We start from the raw sequence: 27,063 nt of genomic DNA, 5'->3' as shown, positions 1-27,063 counted from the left end.
TGAGCGTCTGCCTTCAGCTCAGGGCATGATACTCGTGTCCTGGGATTGAGTCCCACATTGGGCTCCGTGGGGAGCCTACTTTTCCTCTGCCTATGTCTCTGCCTCTCTTCTCTGTGTCTCTCATTAATAAATAAATAAATTCTTAAAAAAAAGAAACATAGTATTCCATCATATGAATGTACCGTAATTCAGCCACTTCCCAACTGTTGAACATTTTTCTAAGTTTTACTTTTATCAATTTACTGTAGTTTGTCATAATCATTAGCGGGCAGAGTTGCCTAATTTTTTGATGAGTATTTTTGTTGTATCTGTTTATTATGATAGAGTTCATATGTGAAGTACATAAATAACTTTTACCATTATTTAATTGAAACTTTGATATGAATATATGTATATACACAAGAGCAATTACTGTATTTTTTACATTTTGAAAATTGTGATATTTAACTTTTATTTTTGTAGCGTTAGATGTGATAATTATCTTTTTACACTGTAGAAATGTCAAATAAGTTGCTGAAAGTAGGCATGTATATAAGAAGATTGAGGAGGTAGGTGTCATAGTAGGAATGTGGAAATGAGAAAGAGTGTCTGATTAAATAGGTAGAGAGGGGCATCCTTATTGTTCTCAGTCGTGTGTTGAGAAGTTTTGTGACTTGGAGGAGGCTTACATTTGAATTGAATATTGAAAACCTGTGTTACAGTTAATGAATCTATAACAGAGTCTTTACTGCAACATCCAATTCCTATATTGAGGAATCAGCTCTTTTAAATTCTCTGGCAGGGGCAAGCTATTATTTTGTTCTTGTCTTTATTTCTATAGTATATACTATATATAAAAATTTTAAAAATCTCTTGTACTTAAAATTATTCTTTAAAACTTTTTTTGAAGATTATTATGCGGAATTTTTTTTAGGTCTATTTTCTCCCCTTGGCTCTATCATTAGTATGTAAGAATACAGGTGATTTTTGTGGATTTTTTTTTTTCTCAGTTAACACTGCTACTTGTTATTCTAGAGGCAAGGGAAACATGAATCTAAAGAAGAAATTTGGGATAGTGGGCTGAGAAGGGCCAGGAAAAACCCAAATGGCTCCACAGGGGCAGAAAGGGAATATTTATTACATATACTGAAGTTAACAAAACTGGAGAGTGAGAGGTAGAGCCAAGAGCAGGGACACTTCACTTATTTCTGGTCTCTTCTGTGACACGCACATAAGCAGTAGGTCAGACAAAAAGAGACTTTACCTCAGTTATAGGGATGATTTGTTTTTTGAAAGATTGTCAGATTTTTTTCCAGTTAATTCACTTCTTGGGAAATGGAATTTCATTATCTTTCGAAATTTCCTCTTTTTTAATATAGATTTTCTTTTCACTTATCAGACTTATTAATATATTTCCAGTTCACACATCTTTTTAGATTTGTTCATTCTTCCTAATTTTATTTTGTCTTTTTTTTATTGTTTGAAAAAAAAATCTATTCCCTTTATGCCTGCGTTGTTAATTTTGAAAAGAATTGTGTGTTGTTTTTGGTTGTCAATTTCATTGCCTTTTCTTTCTTTATCAAGTGACTTAGTATGCTTTTCTTTTTTATTTCAACTTTATCAATATAATCACTGAGTCTTACAGCAAGAACCTCCCTTAGTACTGCTTAGCTTAGTTTTTCATGCATTTTGTTATGTTATCTCACCTATTAAAAAGCTTTTATTATATTCTAAATTTCATTCCAGGTTCAGTCTTTAAGATATTTTGGTTTTAGTTTGCATATATTTGAACAGTATTCAAGAGTGACTTTTTTTCCTATCTAATTGTGTTGTAATGTCTGCTAATGGGAGGCTAGAGTTTTGACTTTGCATGATCAATTTTGTAAGTGATATGGTTAGAATGAAAATGCAGTATGTTCTGTTGTCTTATTTTATGTTCCCCGCTGCGGCTGTTAGATAATTCAAGGCTCATTTCATGGTCTACTTGAACTGTCGTCTTCTGGCAGAGGCCTTTCAAGTCTTTGGTTCTCCTTGTAGCTTTTTGCCTCTGCCACATCATGCCAGCGTTCCTTCTTTTGTTTACATTGCTGCTAGCTTTGAATTTATATATTTACTTATTTGCTGCTAGATGGGAACATTTAAAAACATATTTGCTTTAAAACACCTTGAGATTCTTTGCTTGATAGCTAGTGTGTTTTGAGCATCCACTGTACTTTTCTGGACCTCATCTCATTTAACCTTCATAGGATCCCTGCAAGGTATTCTTATATGGTAGAGGAGTGTTTCATTTGACTGAGGCATTCAGAGGCTGGCCCTCTTCCCCCAAGTCACAAGTCTGGTAGGAGGAGGACCCAGCAGACATAGGGCTGTCTACTTGCTGGGGCTGGCTCCAAAGCATGGCCTTGCTGTTCCAGTGACAGTGGTATCATTCCTCTATTCTGGTTTTTGCACACACTGGATACACCTGGGAATAGCCCCTAATTTTTAGTCTGCATTTATTTTTGGTAGGTAATCAGTTACATTGAAAAAAATTAATGGTACTTTAAAAAAAATAGGACATTCATTCTATTTGTTTTCTTTTTACATTTGAGGTATTTCATAGTTAAGCTACCAGATGTATTTGAGACATTTGTGCTCTTCTCCTTTTCTATCCCTATAGCTTTTGCATTTTCTTGCTTTTGCAAGAAAGAGTTTCAAGTTGATCTGGCATGAACTTAAAACTCTGATTTTCCATGGATTTAAACTGGAAGATATGCTAACTTATTCTAACGAGGCAGTTCTGAACTTTCCATATATCTGACTTGTGTGCCATGGGCAGTGTAATTAACTTTCTCAACAATCTATTCAGGATTCAGTTGTTTTCAGATCTCTTACCTCTAATGTTAATATGTTAGCAGTGACTCTAGGGAGAAGTCACAGAAGGGGAGAGGCTGCTCCTGTGGGTGCTACTATGGGGCTGAATCTGCCCCATACACCCCTCCTCACGGTTCCTCCCCTCCTCCCCCAAGACTTGCTCCGGGGGCCAATCAGAAAGGGCTGCTTGTATGGGGCTGCGGGCGGGGCAGGGGCCCTCACTCACCTGTTGTGGCTCATGTACACAGCCAGGTGGAATTGTCCAGGACCCCTGTCTCTGCTCCCTATTCTTCCCAGATGATACCCAGCACATTGGATGAAATTTGACGATTGGAGCCTGGCTTACAAGGTCATGAAGGGGAGGACACTTGGGAGGGCTACCTGTTTGTCTCAGGCCTCTGTAGCTGTCTCCCACCCCAAGACACTAGTCGACATTGCAGTGAGCTGGAGGAGGCTGTACTAGCTGACAATAATCAAAAATATCATTACATGTTTTTGGTAGTAGAATCCTCTACCCTCACAATTCAAAGATATGTTTGTTCTAATGTTAGATGGTTGTGTTTCAACATGCTTGTAGATTGGCATTTATAGACCAGAAAAGCAAGGAAGGAAGAAAGAAAGGCTTCTGCTTTTCCCATTAGCACTTGTAGTAAAATTGTTTATATTAGTTCTTTTTATTTTATTTTAGTTTTGTAAAGATTTCATTTATTTATTCATGAGAGACACACAGAGAGAGGCAGACATAGCAGAGGAAGAAGCAGGGTCCCTGTGGGGGAGCTCAATGCAGGACTTGATCCTAAGACCCCGGATCACAACCTGAGCCAAAGGCAGACAGACGCTCAACCCCTGAGCCACCCAGGCACCCCTAAATTAGTTCTTTTTATTTTATAAGTAGGAGTCACCATCTTAAGTTACTTTCTCAAACTGATGTAGAATTTAATTTTTTGAATAAGTCAATATTCCATGATATTAATGAGATCCTTTGTGAAGTTCTGTTGTTACCCCTTGCTCTTCTCAAAATGACTAATGTTTTAAGGAATTACAACGTTTTGTTAACATTACTCTTTGGGGCACCCATATCTCTTTCATAAATTCTTTCTGCTCTCTTGCTTTTGTTGTGACTTTCTTAGATGTTAGTCTTATTGACACATTGTTTCAGATCATTGAGGTCATAAGATACTTTGTTCAATCTTCAAAAAGAACAGGGTTTTGCCTCAGTTCTAGGCCTGTTTTGACCATTTCCTTTGTGCAGATTTTCTTTCAAGCTCTTCTTTCTCTTTACCTCAATCTGAAGGGTTCTTTTCTTTGTATCTTAAATGTTAACTCATCTTATTTGTTGGCAGAAACTAGAATATCTTGTTTTTGTTTTTCTCTGTGGTTATGTTTTTAAAACACTGTTCAAAACCTTGATCAGTAGATTATGGTTGTTTTGTTGTTTTTGTGAGGGTGGCTTTCACTTGAAGCTGATTGTTAGTAAGGACTCTTCCCTTTCAGTTCTTACAAATTTTTTTTTAAAGTTCTGAGACTTTTATTTTTTATTTTTTTTAAAGATTTATCTATTTATGATAGACAGAGAGGGAGAGAGAGAGGCAGAGACACAGGCAGAGGGAGAAGCAGGCTCCATGCAGGGAGCCCCATGTGGGTCTTGACCCCAGGACCCCAGGATCACGACCTGAGTCAAAGGCAGACAGACGCTCAACCCCTGAGCCACCCAGGCGTCCCGTAGAGGACTAGTTCTTAAATTTTTTGGAACAGTGGGCTCCTTCCTGGATTTAAATACAACTCCTGATGAGGGTCTTACAGGAAAGCTGTGAACCCTTTCCCTAGAAAAAGGGGAATGAATACATAAGTTTCTAGAGGCTTCTCCCCTCCTTTTTACAAATTCCATGGAGAACATACTATTATACATACTGTTTGAACTTGCTTTTTCATTTAAACATATATTGTGGATGTCTGTGGCAGGTCCTTTAATTAGATAGGAATGGGGAGTATGAAAAGTAGCAGCCCATCAATCCCTCCCATAATTGCTAGAGTTAATTTAACTAGCTTTTAATAACCACATTATCAGGTCCTTTCTCTATAAATAGACACTTACCTTGGGGAAATTTTGATGGGCCGTTTGGTATTTACACATTTTTCATGTTGTTGTTTTAGGTGGCCTATACCCTCCCCTTCCTCATTCTCATAGAAGTGGACAGCGCAGAGGAGGTAAAAGGGGCTCCTGAGGCAGATCCAGGGGCAGCCAGGCCCAGGGTCTAAGGCAGATGACTCCGCAGATGGGAGGATTGTGATGTGGGGACATTGGTTTCTTAGGTAATAATTTATATGTATTTTTATAATTTATTAAAAGCAATTCCCTCAGCTTTATTGAGATATGACTGACATATGACATTGTTCATATATTTTTTAATGCCAAGCATTACAAATTAGATTTAACACACAATCATTGCTCAGATAGGTGACTGTTTCTTTTAGATGTGATTGGAGTGGCACCTACTGACTGACAGGCCAATCTGTGCAGGTCATTATTTCCTTCATACAAAAGCGTCATAGAAAAGCATAAAATTGGGGATCCCTGGGTGGTGCAGCGGTTTGGTGCCTGCCTTTGGCCCAGGGCACAATCCTGGAGACCCGGGATCGAATCCCACATCGGGCTCTCGGTGCATGGAGCCTGCTTCTCCCTCTGCCTATGTCTCTGCCTCTCTCTCTCTCTCTCTCTCTCTCTCTCTCTCTCTGTGACTATCATAAATAAATAAATAAACAAACAAACAAACAAATAAATAAATAAATAAATAAAAAGAAAAGCATAAAATTTTGTAGAGGCAGAAGAAGGAAAAATATTCTTTCCTACCATAGTGGTGCTCCTTCAGTTCCCTTTATCTCTTCCTCTTCTGAATATTAGAGTTGAATATGTTATTTAAAAAACTGAGTTCATATCTTGTTAAGGAATATACTTCTGGTAATTTTAAGCCGATGAGTGGTTTTTCTGCAATGATCTAAACAGCTTATCAGAAAATGATATTTTCAGTCATTGCTTTGCATTCAGCTTGGTATATTTGTTATCTGAAAAGTGCTCCTCTTTTTAATTGGATGGGACTTGAACACAATTACTCATGTGTGTCCTGCAAGTTGCCCAGAGTCCTAAGTCATTCGAGATCATGGTTTTAAATCAGGTCTTAACTGTATGCTGGAACCCTTGCAGGAGCTCTTACAAGACACATATGCCTGAGCATCGCTCTCATCCCACTGATTGAAAACCAGGGGTTGACGCCTGGGCATGTAGCTCTTTTTTTTTTTTTTTTTTTTAATTTTTTTTTAATTTATTTATGATAGTCATCAGAGAGAGAGAGAGAGAGGCAGAGACACAGGCAGAGGGAGAAGCAGGCTCCATGCACCGGGAGCCCGACGTGGGATTCGATCCTGGGTCTCCAGGATCGTGCCCCGGGCCAAAGGCAGGCGCCAAACCGCTGCGCCACCCAGGGATCCCTCTTTTTTTTTTTATAATAAATTTATTTTTTATTGGTGTTCAATTTACCAACATACAGAATAACACCCAGTGCTCATCCCATCAAGTGCCCCCCTCAGTGGTGGGCCTGTAGCTCTTAGCAGAATCTCCTTGGGTGGCTCATGTACAGCCTTGATTAGGAAGTTCTGATCTCACAAGTGTTCTTCCTCTGGCATTACCAGGAATGTTTGCACCATTTTTCCCTACAGAAGAAGGCTCTCTGTTACAAGTTTCTGTTAGATACTTATTGATTAGCTGCATACAAAATCATGTCCATGTGAAAGTATTCTTATATCCCTAATTAATGATTTTGCTAATGAGTGTTTTCTAGTTGTGAAATCTCTCCTGAGCCCTACCTCTGTGTATCTACAGGGTTTTAATCAAAACCAAAGAGCGGCATAAAGCTTAATTAGAAGTGTTTGGTGGCTAGAGTTAAAATGTGCGGCAATGGCCACCACAGGCATGAACGTGAAGCTGTCATCAGCTTCCCTTGGCTCTTCTTTTGCTCTACCAACACAAGGCTATTTGAGCAGCACAAGAAGGAGCTGGGATCCGACAGGGAGGGGACAGGGAGGGAACGGTATGCCTTTCCCTATTTCTCAGCCTGCCTTCCAGGAGTAATGCAAACATGGTGCCTGCATCCTGGGGAGGGTGCAGCAGACTCTGAAGCTCTGTCAAGCTGAGCTAATACCTATCTTAATTTTTTGCGTTTTTTTTCATTCTCTGTTTCACAAGCATGATTTTCTCAACATGGCAGACTCATGTTATCCTAGAGAACAGTGTTTTCTCTGTAAACTGGCAGTGGAAGGAGGGAGGAATAGAGCAGTAGATGGATGAGCGAGTGAAAGGTGGTTTTGATGTCTTTGAATGAAGAGATTTGGGTTCGTGGTGGTTCAGACAAGGAAGGAGAGAAACAGAGCTGGGGGAGGCAATTGACTGAGTAGTCTTTCCAGTGAGTCTGGGAGGGTGGGGTGTGTGTGTGCTGTGTCTTGTTCCTGTGACGTTCTTTTGTCACAAGCTAGAACTCAGACTTGATTTCATCTACATATTGCTTGTGCTCCTTCCCACTGCCTGAAATGGTCTCTTCCCCCTAGGATTAGCCAACATTTTCCAATACATATTCTCACCATTGCCATGTAGTTACCTCTTCCTTTAGGGTCTCTGGTCTTCCTCCTCTCTCTTGATTGAGTATTATGGTATTTGAATTGCCCTTCCCACTTTTGCATCTAATTATAGTCTCTCTTGATTTTCTTTTTACTTTTTTGTGAGTGAGGCAGTTTATCTTTGCAAACAGACTGTAACCTTAGGAAGAGCAGTCATGAATGTCAAGTCACTTCTCCATCCCCATTGCATCCAGGAAAGCAATACTGGAGTGTCCGGTTCCTGCACAGACCCTCCTAGAGAGCCTGCAAACAGCTTCCTGTTGGCTTGTGGCTTGACGGATGATGGATGATGTTCCCCAGACTGAATCCACCCTAAGAAGAGTAGTTTGTAGGACTTGAGTTCATTGTGTTTCTTTGACCTGGTTCTAGCTTGTGAGGCTGTTTTCCTAGAGAGTTTACTCCTTTTGCTAATATAATAGTCTTGATGGAAGGAGATGGGTGGGGGTGGGGGGAATATAGACTAGTTTCAAAAATCCCAAAGATCTAGTAAGACCTGTTCTGGGCTTCTCGCCCTAAGGTTCAGGCTGTTGTCAAGTGGGCCCTATGGTCTGGTTTATCCAGATTTGCAGGAGCTCCCCTGCATTTGTGAAGCATTGACCCAAATACTTGGTGTGGTGAGGTCTACTGAATGAACTTTTCCTGTCCCCTGTGTCAAGTCTCCTTCTGTTACTTCTTCTCTCCTTCTCTGTCCCCACCCTCAGCCTCTCTCACTGGAGAATTTGTAATTGTCCTCTGCTACCCAACTGTAAGTTTTGCTACTCAGCATAATTAGTATTCTACTTGAATTAACTGTTGTGCAGTTGTACATTACTAGTGTCTCGGTGTTTAAGAAATGCAGTGTTTTAGGCTATGTAGTATTTATGAAGTTACACTTGCAATTTTTAAATTTTATATAGCAACTGTACAGCAGTAATATAATTATGCTACAGTGTGTAAACTTTGCATGTGGTCTCTGCAGTATGTATTTCAGAAACAATACTGATAGGAAATAAGATTCAGGGGCACCTAGGTGGCTCATCTGGTTAAGCGACTGCCTTTGGCTCTCAGGTCATGATCCCAGGGTCCTGGGGATGAGCTGGGCATTGGGCTCCCTGCTCACTGGGGAGTCTGTTTCTCCCTCTCCCTCTGCTGCTCCCCAATGCTCCTGTTCTCTTTCAAATAAATAAATAAAATATTAAAGATAAAATTTATGTATGAGTTGTTTATTATTTGCTCTGCTTCAAGAGAATAGCAAATCAGATATTAGATTGATTATTTCTGGGGGTTTGGTAAATTTGATTAGAGCAGATATTTTGAAATGGAGTATTAAATCTGCTTCCATGTCAGGTAGAGACATAAGCAGGAGTTGTGGGTATTGGTATAAAGTTGGGCACTGGACATCATATCAGTTGATACCAGTTTGAATTGTATCTCTCTTTTTTTCCTCCTCCTTTTTCTATTATTATTAGTATTAGTAATATTATTACTATCATTATTAGCAGCAGTAATGATAGTAATTTTAAGAACCTGGCTCGCTAAATTTGGTTCTTTGTATCAAACATTGGTTTCTTTAACTGGACACTTCCATTCATATATAACTTGATATATGTACTCATTTAGTACAAGTCTTTTTATAGCTAAAGAAGATACAGAGTATGTCTATGAATAGAATAATCATTATCACCAAGAGAATAGCTGTATTGCCAAGAAGGGACTGAAATGCACCATTTTAAATACATAGTAAGAGGACCTTGAACCATGCAACAGTGCAGTGTTTAGAGGGCATGGGCTGAAATGAAAGTCTGTCCTGAGTGGAAAGAAAGCTTGGATGGATGACATGATCTAGTTTATACTCTGCAGCAGCCCATGGGGCCTGAGGTTTCATGACATTGGAGGCTGAGACCTGGGGAGAACTGGGAACTAGGCTCTGGAAGTAGGCTGTTTGAAGTCAAATCCCAGCTTTGCCATTTTCTGGCTCTCTGAGCTAGGGTGTATAATTATGATCTAGGCTGTCTCAGTTTCATCCATTGAAAATGATGCATATAGTAGCTTCCTTATAGGTGAGTGACTTAGAATAAGGCCTGCCTTATATAGTGAGTGCTTGCTTCATTCAGTCATCATTTAGTTGCAAGTCATAGATCCTAAACAATGGTGATTAACACATTTGGATGTTTAATTTTCTCCTGTAATTAGAAGTTCAGAAGTAGGCCACCCAGGGCTGGTGTGGTGGTTTTATGACACCATCATCAGACTCCAGTGTTTCCACTGTGCTCTCCTTAGTGTGTGTCTTTGTCACCTCAGAGTCATAAGATGGCTGCACCGGCTCCAGCAGGAAGATGGTTCCAGGAAGGAAGAATGACAAAAGGGAACAGGGTGAGAATGAGCTGAATTGCCTCATCTTATAGAGATATTTCCCAGAAGTTCCACCCATCAGGGTTCCAGTTATATCCTGTTGGCCAAAATTATATCACATGGCCTTACCAGTAAGGGAGAAAAGGAAATATAATTTTTAAAAATTGGGCACATTATCCTTTTCAACAACATCAAGCTTGTTATTGGTCATGAGGAAGAATTAGGAACTGGATATTTGGTCAGCAATCCAGCAGCATCTGCCACAGCACTCCATATTACCATGGAAAGTATCCTTTGATGAGACTGGCCCCAGAGAGGGGAACCCTGGAGGAAGGTGGTTTCAGGATCCTATTAGGAATTGTGGAACTGTGCAGACCTTTTGGAGACTGATTCATAGACTGAAGCAGCAGCATTCATTTCCAGGTCATCCCAGAGTAGATGTGAGCCTAGCATTGACCCATTCCCCATCTTTCTCCTGATTCCTCAGCCTTGCCCACCTCCCCCCCTCTATTACTTCCCAGGGGACTTTAGTGTCCAGATCAGGCATTCTTCCTCTGTTCTGTTGCCCCCAAATTCCAAGGTACTTTGCCAGAGCACTTGGATGCAACAGCCGTCTGATGGTCCCAGCAGCACCCAGCACAGAAGCCAGGATTCAGGGCAGCCTGGTCACCCACAAGGGGTGATGGGTGTGCAGGTAGCATGCCTTTGGGGAAGTTCCCAGGGTTCAGCGCTCTGCTTGCTGTACTTTTGTCCTCGTCGAATCAAGTTCTTAGGCCTGCAAACTTCCTCGATTTTATTGGCATTCCATTCCCATGCTGAGTGTTGATGAAATGGAAAAAACGCCTTTGCCTGAATTTGTCAGCAGGGGAAACTTGGCTGGCGGTCTTGGACACAGGCATGGTGTTTCCCATCTGCAGGGGCCATCGCCAGAGTGATGTGCCTACAGCACATGACAATAAGGGATTCTAAATTTTGGGGAAGAGCAAGAGGCCAGATGTCATCATCTGGAAGTTTACCTCAATCAGAAATAAGGGGAAATTTCCCAGCATGGAAACAGCTACTTAAAACTTCAGCTTGAGCTTTGTGATTGGCTGTTTTACTAATAGCTAATATTCTGGCTTGCATTCCAGTAAAAGCACAGTACCAGCCAACATTTAAGCAGCTTTCCATACCTGTTCAGGGCGGTCTTACTTTGCCTCTAGAATCTGTAAACTTTCCATGAAAAAAAAGGTCTGGTATGGTGGTTTCTCAGGATTTGCTTAAAATCTTCTAATGCCATTAGCTCTCAATAGAGAGCCAGTGCAAATACAATTAAGGATCACTCCTTACAGAGGCAGGAATAACTTAGTCTTCTGGTGGAAACTGAAAGTGGTATCTTCAGTCCCTTCTCTTTTAGAAAAGATTTTTTTCCCCTTCAATCAAGCAGCTCATAAATGCGTGGATCAGCAAGGGAATTTCATTATTTAATTATATATAATTTGTTTACTGCCCTTTAAGTTCTGCAAACCAGCTCATTTAGTACAGGGAAGATATATATATATATATATATATATATATATTTTAAATTTTATTTATTTGATAGAGAGATTATGAGAGGAGGAGGGGCTGAGGGAGAAGCAGACTGCCTGCTGATCGAGGAGCCTGACTGGGGCTGGATCCCTGGACTCGGGGATCCTGACCTGAGCCAAAGGAGACGCTTAACTGAAGGAGCCATACAGCTGCTCCCAGAGAAGATTTATTTAAAGCCTGCAAGTAAAAGGTAAATGTTACTGTGTTCAATTAATTAAAAAGGAGGATGGTTGAAAGACATTATGTCAACTTAGTTACATTTTTTTTTTGTAATTCCCATGATATATGGGAGCTTTCTCGTAGTACAATATTCAAACAGTGTAATTGTTCTTGGCTACCCTGCCTACTTCTTAGTCCCTTTCTCAGAGGTGAGCAATATTTTCACTCTGTCGTATATCATTCCAGACTGTTTCTATGCATTTATATTTGCCTATGCAAATTATCCTTAAAACCGCATATAGTATTAGACTGTCCCTTATACAACCTTCTGTTTTTAATAGAACAGTATACCTTTTTAAAAAATTTTATTTATTCATTCATGAGAGACACAGAGAGAGAGGCAGAGACATAGGCAGAGGGAGAAGCAGGCTCCCTGCAAGGAGTCTGATGCGAGACTCAATCCCAGGACCCCGGGATCACAACCTGAGCCAAAGGCAGATGCTCAACCACTGAGCCACCCAGGTGTACCAACAGAACAGTATATCTTAAAGATCATACCAGTACCAGTACATTTATACTGGTCTCGTTCTTTTTTATGGCTGTATATAGTATTCTGTGTTGAGCTATACCATAGTTTTAGTCATTCCTCTGGGGTTGTGCATTTAGATAGTTGCTAATGTTTTTGTTTTGGACATTGCGTTTGTCATCTTCTATGTTCTTGTGAATGTTTCTCCAGGACAGAGGCATAGAGTATGTGCACTTAAAATTTTATTAGGTACTTCCAAGTTGCCTTCTAAAGTGACTGTGCTAATATACCCTCCCAGGAGCAGCATATGAGAGTTTCTTTTCTTCTTCTTTTTTTAAGATTCATTTGTTTATTTTAGAGAGAGAGCGTGAGCTGGAGGAGCAGAGGGAGAGGGAGAGAGAATCTCAAGCAGACTCCACACTGAGCTCGGAGTCTGACATAGGGCTCTTCTCACCATCCTGAGATCATGACCTGAGCCGAAACCGAGTTGGATGCCTAACTGACTGTGCCATTTAGGCACCCCTGTGAGAGTTTCAACTTACTTTTTTATTTGGCGTTTCTTTTCTGTGTTTTTAAATAGCCTTTAGCTTTTGTGTACTTTTTTATTATATGTCATGTTCTGGGGCCACATTTAGTGCTCAATATTTTTAATAATGTTTTTAGTTTGAAATGGTGGTAACTATTCAATTGCTCTTGTTCCACGGAGCAGCAGAAGTACACTGAGAAATTGTGTAGCCCTGAACTCTCTCCTTGGGTGAGCTATGGATGCGTGAAAAGCATTATTAAAATGCTGCTATTGGTTGCTATGTATAGTTGGCACTGTGAGTTGCCTGTGAAGCATCCTCCTTTCTCGTACTCTTCTCTATAGCAGAATCTCTTTTTTTGCTTCAGGAAAGTGACCCCGATTCAAGAGTAAATCATTGAGATACCATTTCCCTTGCCACTTGAGTTTAGGTGTAAACATATGACATAGTTCTGACTCACAAGATGTGGTTAAACACATGCCAAAGGATGAATAAGAATTTCCTCTAAAGAGAATGACCTGGGATGAGAGGAAACCTTAATTTGCAATCATTACTTCTTATTGTGACATCTATAGCAATTCCCTCTGTCTTTTGGTAAAAACAGCATACTAAGGGAAGGCAGAAAGAAATTGGGTCTGCCAGAGCAGTTAGGATTGCTCTTAGCTGCAAGTAACAGAAATTTAACTGAAGTGGCTCACATAGGGATTTATTATTTTGTCTTGACTCAGCTTCTCATTGAGGTCATCAAGGCTCAGGTTTATCCACCTTCCACATGCTGACCTTTCATGCTGTCCCTTTTGCTCATTACTTCCTGGTCACAAGACTGCTGTCTCAGTTCTAGGGAGAAGCAGCTCCCCTACAGCAGAAAACAAAAGCGTTTAGCAGCTGGGCTCTTTCATGTCATTGCCAGTACTGGGTCACAAGACCATCTTTGCTCCCAAGGGCAACTTGGAGGTTAGATATCAGGCATAGGGGGAAACCCTTTTCCTGATTTGCTTATTAGACCAGTTGCAATTTATGTCCCACTGCAATCTTTCCAGTCATAAATCAATGATCTTTTTTCTTGAGCCATTTTGGGTTGGGCTTTTTGTCACTTGTAGCCAAAATAGTTCTAACAGATTCAAATAAACAAATAGGAATATACTGCCAAGCATTACTGTGCTTTTTAAAAAATCATTATTATTCATGAAAGAGAGAGAGAGGCAGAGACATAGGCAGAGGGAGAAGCAGGCTTCATGCGGGGAGCCCGAGGTGGGACTCGATCCCAGGACCCTGGGATCACACCCTGAGCCGAAGGCAGATGCTCAACCTCAGAGCCACCCAGGCATCCCTACTGTGCTGCTGTAAGATATGAATGTAGTTATGTGCTCTGATGGCTGTGTACAAAGGCCTGGACAGAGTTGCCACTGTGGGTTCCCTGAGCCTGCAGCAGTCAGCTATTGGGCTTTGACTGGACCTTCCTGGAGACAGGCTAAAATGAACACAGGACAAATGCAGCAGGGAAGACAGTTCATGATCAGGTGTTTTGAACTGTCCCTAGAGACTTCAGTTTTTGCTCATGTTTTTTAAGGCGTGTTTTTAGTATTTACCACCAAATGCCTCACACAGCCTCCAGACCTAACTTTTTTTTTTTTTTTTCTCAAACCTTAGTTGGCTTAAAGATTTGTTTGGTTCTTGGGGAGGAGGCATTGGTAGAGTCCCATGCAGGTAAACAGCCAACCTCTCTCTTGTTATCTGAGTTGGAGCAGCTGGGGGTGAGATGGGAAGGAAGCTAAGAGTGTCCTGGTGTATCCTCAGGTCAGATCCAAGGGAGGACTGTGACATCATGCCAGGAGCCTAAGATATAAGATACGTGCTGCAGCTGAGCACATCTCTCCCATCAAAGGGACACTCCCGGGAGGCACTCAGTGAGGGTACAGCCTGGCAGTGGTCGTAGCAGTGATAACTGTTGAACACTGCCATGTGCCAAGCATTCATTATCTCATTTAATCTTCATAACAACTTCTGAGGTCAGTGATACTAATATCACAGCTTTTTGGAGGAAAATGAAGAAACTTGGTCAAACAACGTGGTCAGTGGTAGCAGTGAGACTTGAGCACAGGCAGTCTGGTTTGGACCCTTGGTGACGTATTTCCAGCTTGTCTGAGCAGCCTCTGCTTGTCCTCCATTCTTCCCAGCGCTGCTGCTCTGACACAGTCCCCAGCTCACCCACCCACCATTCCCTGTACCATTTCGGTAGCTTTGGTATATGCAGCTTTGCCCCCTTTGAAGCCTATGGAAAATCTACTTGCTTATCCACCTTTCTTGGTCACTTTATGTGAAAGTTACATTTATCTTGGGAACTCCCCAGCATGTATTACCTGTATCCGTAATTCTTCATCATTTTGGGATTATGCATGCTTTGAGTAATAAGCTTTGTTCTTCCTACAGAAAAATGCATTTATACATGTAAATTTGCACATAGCTTTGTGAGCTCATAGTATGCTGAAAACCACTGTTTTTTTTAATTGATTTTTTTCCCCTCTGAATAGGCTTAGCATTTTAGAGTCACTGACAGAGTGATGTGTAATGCAGTGAGGATGAACAAAATGTTCATTCCAAAATGTTCCATTGTGGAAAATCTTTTTCCTGGGTTTAATTCCCCAGAAGGGAGGGATAGTCTCAGTCTTACAGTGAATTTATTTATATACTATGATGTAGTGAGCACAGTTATTTATCTTAAATTTGTGGAGTTTTATTTATAGTGGCAGTTGAAGGAGACCTCTCTGCTTTGTTTGTGCAAATCAAATCATCCTTGTTTCAAATAGTAACTGCAGTTTCTAGTCCAGAGTAATGGGTCAGGATTTTTTTAATAGAAAGTTAATGGAGTTAAAATGGAAAGTTAGTAGAAATAAAAGTTTCAGTATGGATAACAAGTTTTATCAAACCTAATAGGCTCAAGAAATGAGTTTGTGCCTCAGACTTACCCCATTATAACAATGCTTGTTTTATAGAGAAGGCAGGAATTCTTGGATACATTTTGCCTTGAAACCTATAAAATTTTCACCTCTACTCTTTTACCAGTTTAAGTTGACTTGCACATATGGAACCTGAAAATGAGCTCTTTTCTTTAGGATCAACTGTTAAAAATCTCTTGTGTATATGAATTACAGCTTTTGTGTGTGGATTATTGGTGCTAAGATTTTAAAACCTTGAGACTGTTTTGTTGTTGAAAATGGGCTTCCTTTACCTCAGAAATTGCTTGGTATGAAAAACTTGTCATTCAAAATAGCTTTCATGATTCTCTGACAGACAGACATGTTAGCGCCTTTCAAACAAACCAAAGCCTTCATTTAATATGACTTCTGCTCTTGTGAGCTAAAATATGTGCTTAGACAAAGGAGTATCCTGGTCTAGAATGCTTTTGTTGGGGCTCAGTGTGGTGGAAGGGATTTTCCTGCCTGGCAGCTGCAGCCCTGGCCTGTGGCTGGACCGTGAGTGCAGCCAGAAGGTTGAAGATCGGCATCAAGGGCCTGGGAGGCAGCAGCTCTCCTCTTAGGAGGCCCCAGTAGCACCACCGCATCTCCCCAGAGGGCTTCAAAGAGAGCCGCACCTCTGAGCCCCCCTCCCCGCCCCAGAGGCATACTGCTTGCTGCCTCTGGCTGTCACCTGCTGTTGTAGCTGAGATCGTAGGACTTCATTTTACTTCATAGTAGGTACAAGTTTAAAGACATTATAAGGCTTCCATTTGGTCTCCCAAGCATGTGCCCTTTAAGTAGTTGTCCTTTGGACACAGATCTCAGCATTTAGCTTTAAAGCCATATGGGATGGAAGGAGGCAGATAAGAAACTCCACTCTGTGGTTATAACTACTGACAATCCTCACCTTTATGAGGCATCTGTCACTGCTTTTGCTTTTGTTTGGTGCAAAGCTACTTGTTTTTGAGTTCCCTGAGCTTTTGGACACTGAAGAAAGAATCAGCATCAAAATGTTAAGCTTGATTACATTACATCTCACTTCCAACTCAACTGCAAAGAAATGTGCCCAGTTTCAATGTGTAATATGTAAATTGAAAATCATTGTATGAGACTCTGCTTTTTTGTTTATGGACCAGATGAGGTACTTTTCCCTTCTTCCTTTCTTTATTTTTAAAGATTTTATTTATTAGAGAGAGCAGGGGGAGAAGCTGAGGGAGAAGGAGGAACAGACTCCATGTGGAGTGTGGAGCTGAATGCAAGGCTTGATCTCATGACCTAAGATTGGAAATCAAGAGTTAGGTGCTCAACCGACTGAGCCACCCAGGTGCCCCATTTTTTGCCTCTCGTCTGTCTCAGAGATGATCTGTATTAGCACTTTCTTTTTCTTTTGATTGGTTGTATTAGATGTCAGTATGTTAAGGAGTAATGTTCATTGCAGTGATGCCACAAAGTTTAATAAGGTAGTGTTGTTCTTAGTGAGATGAAAGAGGGAGGTAAGAAAAGGAAATGATTCCTACACAGTAGGGAGCACTACAGGCAGATGCACAGGGTATGCCCCAGAGGGTATCTTATCCACTTCTTGGGCACCTCCCCTTTGAGGAGATTCTCTCTTAGCTAATAAGGAAGTAACACAGGTAGGCCAGAGGAAGGTGAGCAGGGGCATGTGAATCATAGAGCACAGGAGGGCAATGAAGAGCAGGATACACGTGGGGAATATAGACCCTGGAGACGTGATGCTAGGTGGCTGGTGACCACAGGCTTCTGAAGGAGGCAGGCCCTTATTGTGGAGGGCTTTGTATGGTGTGTGGGGGACAGTATAGAATTGGGCTGCAGTGACAGGGTCAGTATGTGGCGGGCTTGTTCAGGGAACATCGAAAGCATCCATCATGATGGACACTGTGGGCTAGGGTCATTTTGTTGTTTTGGAATTCTCTGATGATGGTCTATGTGTTAATTAACCATAGTTTATAGCAGATGGAATGAGACGATGGCAATAGTCCTCTGTGGGGAATGAAGTATTTTAGTTATGAGAGAGGAAGGGGGAGGAGGAAGAAGATGCAGTGTTGACTCTCCAGACTGGAGTTAGTGGAGGAGCAAGAAGGCTGTTTTTTTTTTTTTCCTAAATTAATTAATTATTATTATTATTTTTTTTTAAATAGAGATAGAGCACATATGCAGGGCCAGGGAGTGGGGTGGGAAGAGAGGCAGAGGGAAAGAGAGAATCTTGAACAGGCTCCATACTCAGTGTGGAGCCTGACAAGGGTCTTGATCTCATGACCTTGAGATCATGACCTGAGCTGAAGTCAAGAGTCTGATGCTTAACTGACTGAGCCATCAAAGGCTGGGGTTTGTGAGAGAATGTCTGGGACAGCAGAGGGCTGCTAGAAGCAGTAAGTACTTACATTCGGAGAGCTCTTCACTGCTTTGTGAAGCCCTTTCACCTCTTTATCGATTTTGACCTTACAAACCCCTATTTAAAAAAGCACTTGGGTGACTCAGTAGGTTAAGTGTCCAACTCTTGATTTGAACTCGGGTCACAATCTCAGTTTCCTTTGTTGGAGCCCCATGCTGGGCTCCATGCTCAGTGCAGCAGAGCGTGCTTGACATTCTCTCTCCCTCTCCACCTACTCCTCCCCACCACTTGTGCTCGCTCTCTCTCTCTCTCTCTCAAATCAATCAGTCAATAATAGAATCTTAAAAAAAAAAACCTAGAATAATAATAATACTCTTTGAGTTACCGTTAAAGCTAAGAGAAATGAAGTGAGATGTTTGGGAGTATGCAATTAGAATTAGAAGATATGGTAAAACTCCTGCAATTTGTGACTCCAGAACTTGTGTCTTTTCTGTATTACTGCACTTTTGTCCTGCTTGGTGGCCATGGGAGAGTTCCAGGCTTTTCCTCCCAGCATTGCAAGTAGCTTCCTTCAGCAGAGAGACTGCTGTGTGGGAGATACTTAACAGTGTAGAAGCTCTAATCAGATGAATATAGTGATGATCCTACTCTCTGGAATCATTTTGGTAATATACCTCACTTTGATGGAAATCTAGCCTTTTTGGTGTGCCTAAGGTCTTAGAAATACCCTTCAAGGGCACCTGGGTCGCTCAGTTGGTTAAGTGTCTACCTTCGGTTCAGGTTGTGATCCTGGGGTCCTGGGATCGAATCCCATATTAGACTCCCTGCTTAGTGGGGAGTCTGCCTCTCCTAGTCCCTCTGCCCCTCCTGCTCCCCCTTCTCTCTCTCTCTCTCCCCCAAATAAATAAAATAAGTACCCTTCAAATCAATAAATGTGGGACAACAATGCTAAGAGAACCAGGACTTTTGTCTTTTTTCCTGCTCGGTAGTACCTTGCCACATACTTAGAGCGAATAAAAATCTGTTCTATTTTCTACTGCTGCAGTATTTTAATTCTGGCAAACTCTTTGAGGTAAGAAGCTGAGCATGTACAAAAAATGGTGAAATGCCAGTTAGGTCTGTTGTTTTATTAACTATGCTATGCCGAGTTTCTTGCTTCTGATAATGCACTAGAGTTATAAGATGTCCTTGTTGTGGGAGGCTGGGTGATGAGCAGAGCAACCTCTGCACTATTTTTGCAACTTCTTGTGAGTCTATAATTATTTCAAAATAGAAAGTTAAAAAGTAGAGAGGATGTGCCCCTAAAGTTATTGTTAAGAAAATCTGAGATTTTGTTTTGGCTTGAAATGATTTGCTGCAACTGAATTATGGCACAACTCATATACTCATAATTTATTCATTTACCAAATATTAATTGAGTTGTTTGCTTTGTGTCATGTGTTATTCTACTCGGAGACTAGTGGAGAGGTGCTCTTCTTCAAGTAGTTAGCCAGAAAGAACTTATCCTTACCTCCTTTGTTTCTGTGCTGTGGGGTTGGGATTTTTAACCTGAGGTCCATGGATTTCAGGGGTAACGTTTGCATGTATATGTGCTTTCTGCAGAAAGTATCTTTGGTGATCAACATATTTTCAAAGGTTAAGGACTGCTGCTTTGGATGGTTACGTCCCTTGCATTGATTTTGAAAAGAACAGAAGACTATATTGGCACTGATCACATTTTAAAAGAAAGATTGTATTTATTTTAGAGAGGGAAAGATAGTGTTAAGGGGTGGAAGGGACAGAGGGAGAGAGAGACTCCATGCTGACTGTAGAGCTGGACATGGGGCTCAATCTTATGACTCTCAGATCATGACCTGAGCTGAAACTAACAGGTAGATGCTTAACCGACTGAGCTGAACTCCGTCACATTTGTTTCACAACCTCTAGTGTGGAGTCTAGCACATAGTAGGTGTCCAAAAATTATTCAATGAAAGACCTTCTCACAAAAGCACATTTCTACTGTTCAGGTCCCACCGAACTTTATGTTTACCCATGAATACACAGGAAATCTTTACACCGATCACAGAATCATACCGGCTAGAGCACTGAGTGATGTTTCATTTTCAAAAAGCTCAGAATCCTCAAATGCTTTCTTCTAGAGGTGCATAAAATATTTTTCTTTCAGCAAATGCTTTCATTTTAAAAACTAAACACTAATAGTTACCATTGTAGTTAATTTTGGGAGCTGAAGGCACCTTTCTCCTTCCCATAAATGGGAACTAAGGCCAGCAAATAACATGTAAACTGACTTAATTTTTGTTCATGTTGACAGTTTCTGTTTGTTGGAGAGCTTTCTCTGTGGGTGCTTCATATGCTTAACCACGATGATGTTCTTTGTAGATTGCAAACTGTCTAGGAAGGCATTCTATTTTAATTTCTCACAGCAAAACAGTGTCTTGAATGTGTAGATTCTTAATGCATATGATCATGAAGATGTAATTCTAAACATTTATGTATACTGATGATAAAAAGAACAAAAAGCATGCCATAGTCATTCTAAGTAGATTCTTCTTTTTTTTTTTCTAAGTAGATTCTCTTAGCTGTATTATCCATGGAGAATAAAAAATGTCCCACATTGTTGGGAAAATCTGAAATTAGTTTGAATAAACATTTAAAAATAACTGTTAAAAAATAAAAATAACTGTTAATATGAAAAATCATTTGCATTTCTGTGGCAACTGAAATTAAAAATTCAATACCCATATTTTTTCTGAACAAATGAAATAAACATGTATGGGGTCTGTATGCTCTAAGTTATAAACTGCTGATGAAAGAAATCAAAGATGACCTAAATACCTAGAGACATACTGTATTCATGGATTGGAAGATTCACCATATTAAAGATGGCCTTTCCCCTCCAAATTGATCTCAGATTTAATGCCATTCTTATCCAAGTGTCAGCAATACTTTTTTTTTTTTTTTTTTAGAAGTTGACAATCTTACTTTAAAATTCCTCTGGAAAAGGAATGACCATACAATAGCCAAAACAACTCTGAAAAAGGAAAGTAAAATAGGAGAAATTACTCTACCTTATGTGAAGTCCTACTATATAGGCTGCAGTAATCAAGATTTTTTGGTATTGGAGATGGATAGACAATAAATTGATCAGTAGAGCAGAATAGAGGACTCAGGAATAGATCCACACAAATATGCTCAGTTTTGACAAAGGAGAAAAACAGTTCAAGCCAGGAGAGATACCTTTTAAATACATGATGCTTGAGCAGCTGGACATCCATTGGCAAAAAACTGAACATTGAACAAAGGCTTATACTTTATACAAAAATTAACTCAAAATGGATCACAGATTTATTGTAAAACATTACAACTTCTAGAAAAAAAAACCAAAGACAAAATCCTCAGGACCTAGAACTAGACAAAAATGTTCACAGCTATTTACTGGAATAGAATATATAGATGGCAAATAGCATATGAAAGATGTCCAACATCACTATCCATTAGTGTAATGCAAATTAAAACCATATAACTAAAAAAAAGAGTTATCACTACATACCACTTAAATGGCTAAAATAAAAAATAACACCAAATGCTTGTGAGGCTCCTGAAAAACTGCATCATTTTTCCATTACTTGTCCAGCCACTCTGGAAAATAGTTTGGCACTTCCACTTAAATATAAAAATGGACGTACACTTAGGCATATATCTCAGGGAGATAAAAGACTTGTACATGATGTTAATATCAGCTTTATTTGTAATAACCAGAAAGTCCTTTGGTAGTTGAACAAACTGTGGTACATCCATTTCATCCATATCCAATAATACACAGTACTAAAAGGTACAAATGACTGATACACAAAACAAAACATGGATGAATCTTAAGAAAATTATGTTGAGTTAAAAAAAAAGTAAACATGTTGCAAGATTCCATTTATATAACATTCTTAAATTAGCAGTTATAGCACTGGAGAACAGATTGCAGGTTGTCAAGGGTTAAGGATGGGATGGGTTTGGCTATAAAAGTGGTAAAGCATGGGGGAATCTTATGGTGATGATTTATAGAATTGGTGGTGGGTCTGTAAAGTGACATATAAACTTGCATAGAGTTACACATGCACACACACACAAAATGAGTCCATATGTAACAGGCAAAATCTGAATAAGATTCTGGGGGCGCCTGAGTGGTTCAGTCAGTTGGGTGATTCTTGATTTTGGCTCAGTTCATGATCTCAGTGGTGGGATTGAGTCTTATGTGGGTTCTGACCTGGTGCTCAGCATGGAGTCTGCTTCTCCCTCCCCCTGCTTGCCCTCTCCCTCTTCTCCCTCCCCCTGCTTGCCTTCTCCCTCTTCTCCCTCCCCCCTGCTTGCCCTCTCCCTCCTTCCACTTGCACCTTCTCTCTCACTCTTTCTCTCTCTCATAAATAAATTAAAAAATTAAAAAAACCTTTTTTTCTTTTTTAAAGTGTGCATTGTACCATTGTCAATTTCCTAGCTTTAATACTGTGGTGTAGTTATGTAAGATAATATTGGGAGACGGTGTATGGGACTTTCCTGTACGTTTCTTTGTGCTTTCTTGTAAATTGATAAGGATTTCAAAATAACAAGTTTTTGAAAATAAACCTTCACCTTCACATCTTAAAAAAGATTCCAGGGATCCCTGGGTGGCGCAGCGGTTTGGCGCCTGCCTTTGGCCCAGGGCGCGATACTGGAGACCCGGGATCGAATCCCACGTCGGGCTTCCGGTGCATGGAGCCTGCTTCTCCCTCTGCCTGTGTCTCTGCCTCTCTCTCTCTCTCTCTCTGTGACTATCATAAATAAATAAAAATAAAAAAAAAAAGATTCCAGCTTAATTCTTAGTTATCATTTTTCGGTATATGCATAGTGCTGTCACATTGTAGTCCTAAGATGTAATACACACCGTTATTTAGGGGATCGTAATCTAATAGGTCTTCTTACGAGAAAAATTAAAGCATATACATTTCCTTCTTCTTTAACCTCAGTTCTTATTTTTAAAATAAATGAATTCCTGAGTTTGTGGTGCTATTGCCTGATTTAAGAAAAACTCTTATAGTCAGTATTAGCCATTTTTTAGTTTCACCAAAGAATTAAAAAAAATAGCATTCCTCTCACATGTGTTTTCTGCTTGGCAGGTACAATTCAGCAATAGTTAAGACATGTCCAGAGATGGAACTGAATACATTGCAAAGGGTGAGAGAGGTTTCCACAAGCTTACAGAGAACCTTTTACAGGTCTTTAGTGACTTAGGTGTTAGTTTAGATTGAGATTGGGTATACATGAAACTAGAGAACATAACCAAACATTATAAAAATAACAGTGGGTATGGTTGCTTTGTTAGATTGAAAGTTAAAATCAGGCCCTGGAGTGTAATCAAAACATGCCCAACAATCCTGGTAAGGTTTATTTTAGATTAAAGTTCCAGGATGAGGGGTGCCTGGGTGGCTCAGTCAGGTAAGCTTTGGACTTTTGATTTTGGCTCAGGTCATGATCTCAGAGCTGTGAGACTGAGTCCTGCATAGGGCTCCACACTGGGTGTGGAGCCTGCTTAAGATACTCTTTGTCCTTCTCTCTCCTTTTGCCCCAACTCCTGCTCTCTCAAATAAATTAATGAATCTTAAAAAAAAACAAAAACAAAACAAAAACAAAAAAAACCCAAAACCAAAAAACAAAACCTTTTAGATGGTGTTAACAAATGACAGAAATGACAGTCCTTTTCAAGAAGTTATTGCATTTTGATACACAATGATAGGTGTGGACATTTCATATTATAGACTAAAGTGGTCATTTTGTGGGATGAATTTTCCTTTTTTTTTTTTTAAGATTTTATTTATTTATTCATGAGAAACAGAGAGGCAGAGACATAGGCAGAGGAAGAAGCAGGCTTCCTGTTAGGAGCCAAATGTGGGACTCAATCCCAGACCCCGGGATCATGACTGGAGCCAAAGGCAGATGCCCAGCCACTGAGCCACCAGGCGCCCTGAATTTTCTAAAGGGTATTTGCAATATTGGAGGTTGGGAGTGTTAAAAAGCATCATTTTTTTCTCTCACAAATTAAAGTTTTTGATTCCCATAGTTTTTTTTTTTTTTTTAAGATTTTATTTATTTATTCATGAGAGACACACACACACACAGAGAGAGAGGCAGAGACACAGGCAGAGGGAGAAGCAGGCTCCATGCAAGGAGCCTGATGTGGGACTCAATCCCAGGTCTCCAGGATCACACCCTGGGCTGCAGGAGGCACTAAACCGCTTCGCCACCGGGGCTGCCCTTGATTCCCATAGTTGCCAAACGTACAAACTTAGGTCTTCATCCTAATGCTTACTAGAAACATTAAGGTTATTAAAAGTATCAAAAATTACTTTTCCATTTGAATTTACTGTAATTTAATAAGAAAGAAATGATCTGAACCCAAGGCAGCATTGATTGCAATTGATTTAGCTTAATGATGTTCTCTTTTGATTAAAAAGTAAAAGTTTTAAAATACTTAGAAAGTTCTTAGGTTTGTGTCACTCAGCAACCTAGAGTTTAATGACCTTTTATAGGCTGATAAATACTTCATTTTTGCAGCAGACATTGCTAAATCAAGTTTAAAGAAGGCAGTGAGAGAACGTTAAAACACCTCTGTTATTGCTTCATTTTAAATTTACTACATTCTTCATCTGGGTATCCAGAGTATTATATTCTGAATTCTGAATTCTGAAAAACACTGATCAACAGAAAAGACATGCAGGTGACATTGGAAAGTTACTTCCTAGCCTCTCTACTACTACTGACCTCACCCAACCTGAGACCTGGTCTTGAGATCAGATTGGACCCAACTGAACATCTGTCATTTGATAATCACAAGGTATCTTAAGTACTGGAGGTTTCTAGAGTATCTGGGTTACACACATGGCTAGATAAACCAATTCTAATTTTGTTAGCACCATTATTTCTACACTTATTATACATGGAGGAAACAAGACTGAAGAGGTCCAAATCTTTTTCATACAGTCTAAGTTACCATAAAACATTATATAGTGTTGAATTCTTGTTGAAAAAGTATATAATAGAATTCAAAACAGCTAGGTAGCTCAGAATGTTTGATTAGGTTATAACATGTCCCTGTGTTGAGAGATAACAAACAAATCTGTTCCTCATTTCACAGCTGGAAAAACTTGAACACCCAGAGTGTAGGTGGTTTGCTGATGACCAAGCAGGGGATCTGCCGGAAAGCTGTGCTCTGAACTCTGAACTTTGACTTTTACGTCTTGTGCAATCTAATGATTGAAAACACAAGAGTGACCTGAATTAAAAAGAAATGTGCAGAAGGCCATTTACTGTAATTTCATCTTCATTTTAGTGTTTCGGGTGTGAGGATGCTGCCATCCTAGAAAGAACAGACTCAGGACTCAGCATTGGGTGGCATTGTATAGTCCCCCCCACCACCACCACTACAAGGAGAAGCTGCCATCATTTTAGTTCATTTGCACAAATCTGAATCTGTGAGCATTGTGGAGAAAGGATTCATCTCAAGAATTCTTTTAGTAGTACCTAGAAAAAAAAGACAAATGACCTAGGAGGGTGGCAGCCAGTTTTTCCCCATACCGGCTCTGTTAGGGATCAACAGCAGGGTTTGAAAGAGTTGAGGCAGGCAAGCAGCTACCTACACAAAGGTGTTAGGACCTCCTTTGGTTTGGTGTAACTTGTAACTGATGTTTTGTGATATCCTTTTCCTATTTTGAAGTGGGAATTTCCTACACATTGCAACCCATCTATACACAAAATTTTCTTTAAAGTCTCTCTAATGCCCTAACTGTAATGTCACCAAAAGGATGACCATTTGTAGTTTTTCACATTTGTTGCTCTGGCCAAACTACCCTAGAAGGTGTTATGAGGCGATTAGATGCTTACATGATGTGGAATGTCATGATGGGAAAGCTGATAACGCAGACACTGTGAGCAGTGGTGGTGTCACTGATGCAACTTTCAGAAACAGTGAACAATTACTGAGAAAATTCCAAACGAAGCAAATCTGAAGTGATTCTTTTAACTTCAGTGGTATTTGTATATCTGGAAAACTTAGCATGCATTAAAGTCAAGCACAAAGATTATATTTTTGTGTAAGGTAGAAATGAATTTCTAAGCTCTGATAATATGAAAGAAGTTGTTTTTACTGATATAAGTCTAGAGTTTTTGAAATCTGTGAAGGATTCAGGACTATATACTATCCTACACATTGCAAGGTGTCCAGTATCCCTGCTGCCCGCCCACAAAATGCCAGTGATGCAACAGCTGAAATGTTGCATGCATTTCTCAGATGCCAGCTAGGGAGAGATACTCTTCCCGTTGAGAACTACGGTTCATTTCCTGCTGCTTTTGATGATTTTCCTACTTTTCAGATGAAGTCACATTCATATACCTTCTCCTAATTTCTCCTCTCTCTTGGGATATAGTTGTGTGTATGAGTGGGGGAGAAAGAAGATTGTATTTGTAGTGGTGGCGAGTATTTTGATGATTTTTGCATTAATTTATGAGGGAAGTGGGTCTCTACTCTTGATAGTGCTTTTGCCCCTGAAAAACCATTGGCCTGACTTCATTTTCTTCATAGTTAAGCTGGAGGTAATATTTGAAAATTGTTAAAGTATTTTTAAGTGGGATTTTTTTTTAAACACCTAGGTATTCAGTATTATTGACTATAAAATTTCAAAACCACCTAGTTTCGGTTATTAGAGCAGATCTGGTCAGTCATTGACAGGTGACTGTGACTCTTTAACTTATCAGAAGTGTTGATATATTTGACTAGTGTGTCCCAGCAATTAAACCGATAGACACAGTGTTTGCCATGACAGAATCACAGTCATTTGTTACAATATTGTTCCCAAGTAATGTTAGTCTTGTTGCATCTCATGATGAAGGTGTACTCCTTGGCATGCCCCATCCCCACCGTCAATCCCCAGAGTCACGGGTGTTCAGGGTGCCTGATTTGTCATTTTCAATTTTTTCTGAAGTTCACTTGTATTCCTACTTTTGGTATCTATGTACTACTATTGTGAACTTCCAGTACACTCCCTTTGTTTAAGTTTGTTTAAGCTGATTACTGTTATTTTGGCCAAGGGATGCTAATTAATAGAGAACCAAACTGAGACTGGC

At 40.0% G+C, this 27,063-nt stretch overlaps 1 protein-coding gene across 4 annotated transcripts in view; it reads left to right on the top strand.

Moving 5' to 3' along the window:
* Nucleotides 1-27,063, top strand: part of NHSL1 (NHS like 1) — a 302,556-nt gene that overhangs the window by 117,048 nt on the left and 158,445 nt on the right. For 2 of the 4 annotated variants that reach the window (XM_049113042.1, XM_049113039.1), the window contains one exon: nucleotides 4,987-5,145. The exons of the other annotated variants lie outside the window; for them this stretch is intronic. The gene's annotated coding sequence lies outside the window, so the exon portion shown is untranslated. The remainder of the gene's footprint in view (nucleotides 1-4,986; nucleotides 5,146-27,063) is intronic. 4 annotated transcript variants of the gene reach the window in all.

Source organism: Canis lupus, chromosome 1 (genome assembly GCF_003254725.2).
Source record: "Canis lupus dingo isolate Sandy chromosome 1, ASM325472v2, whole genome shotgun sequence".
NCBI lineage: Eukaryota > Metazoa > Chordata > Mammalia > Carnivora > Canidae > Canis > Canis lupus.
The sequence above is the reverse complement of the archived record's forward strand: the minus strand, read 5'-3'. Positions and strand labels throughout refer to the sequence as shown.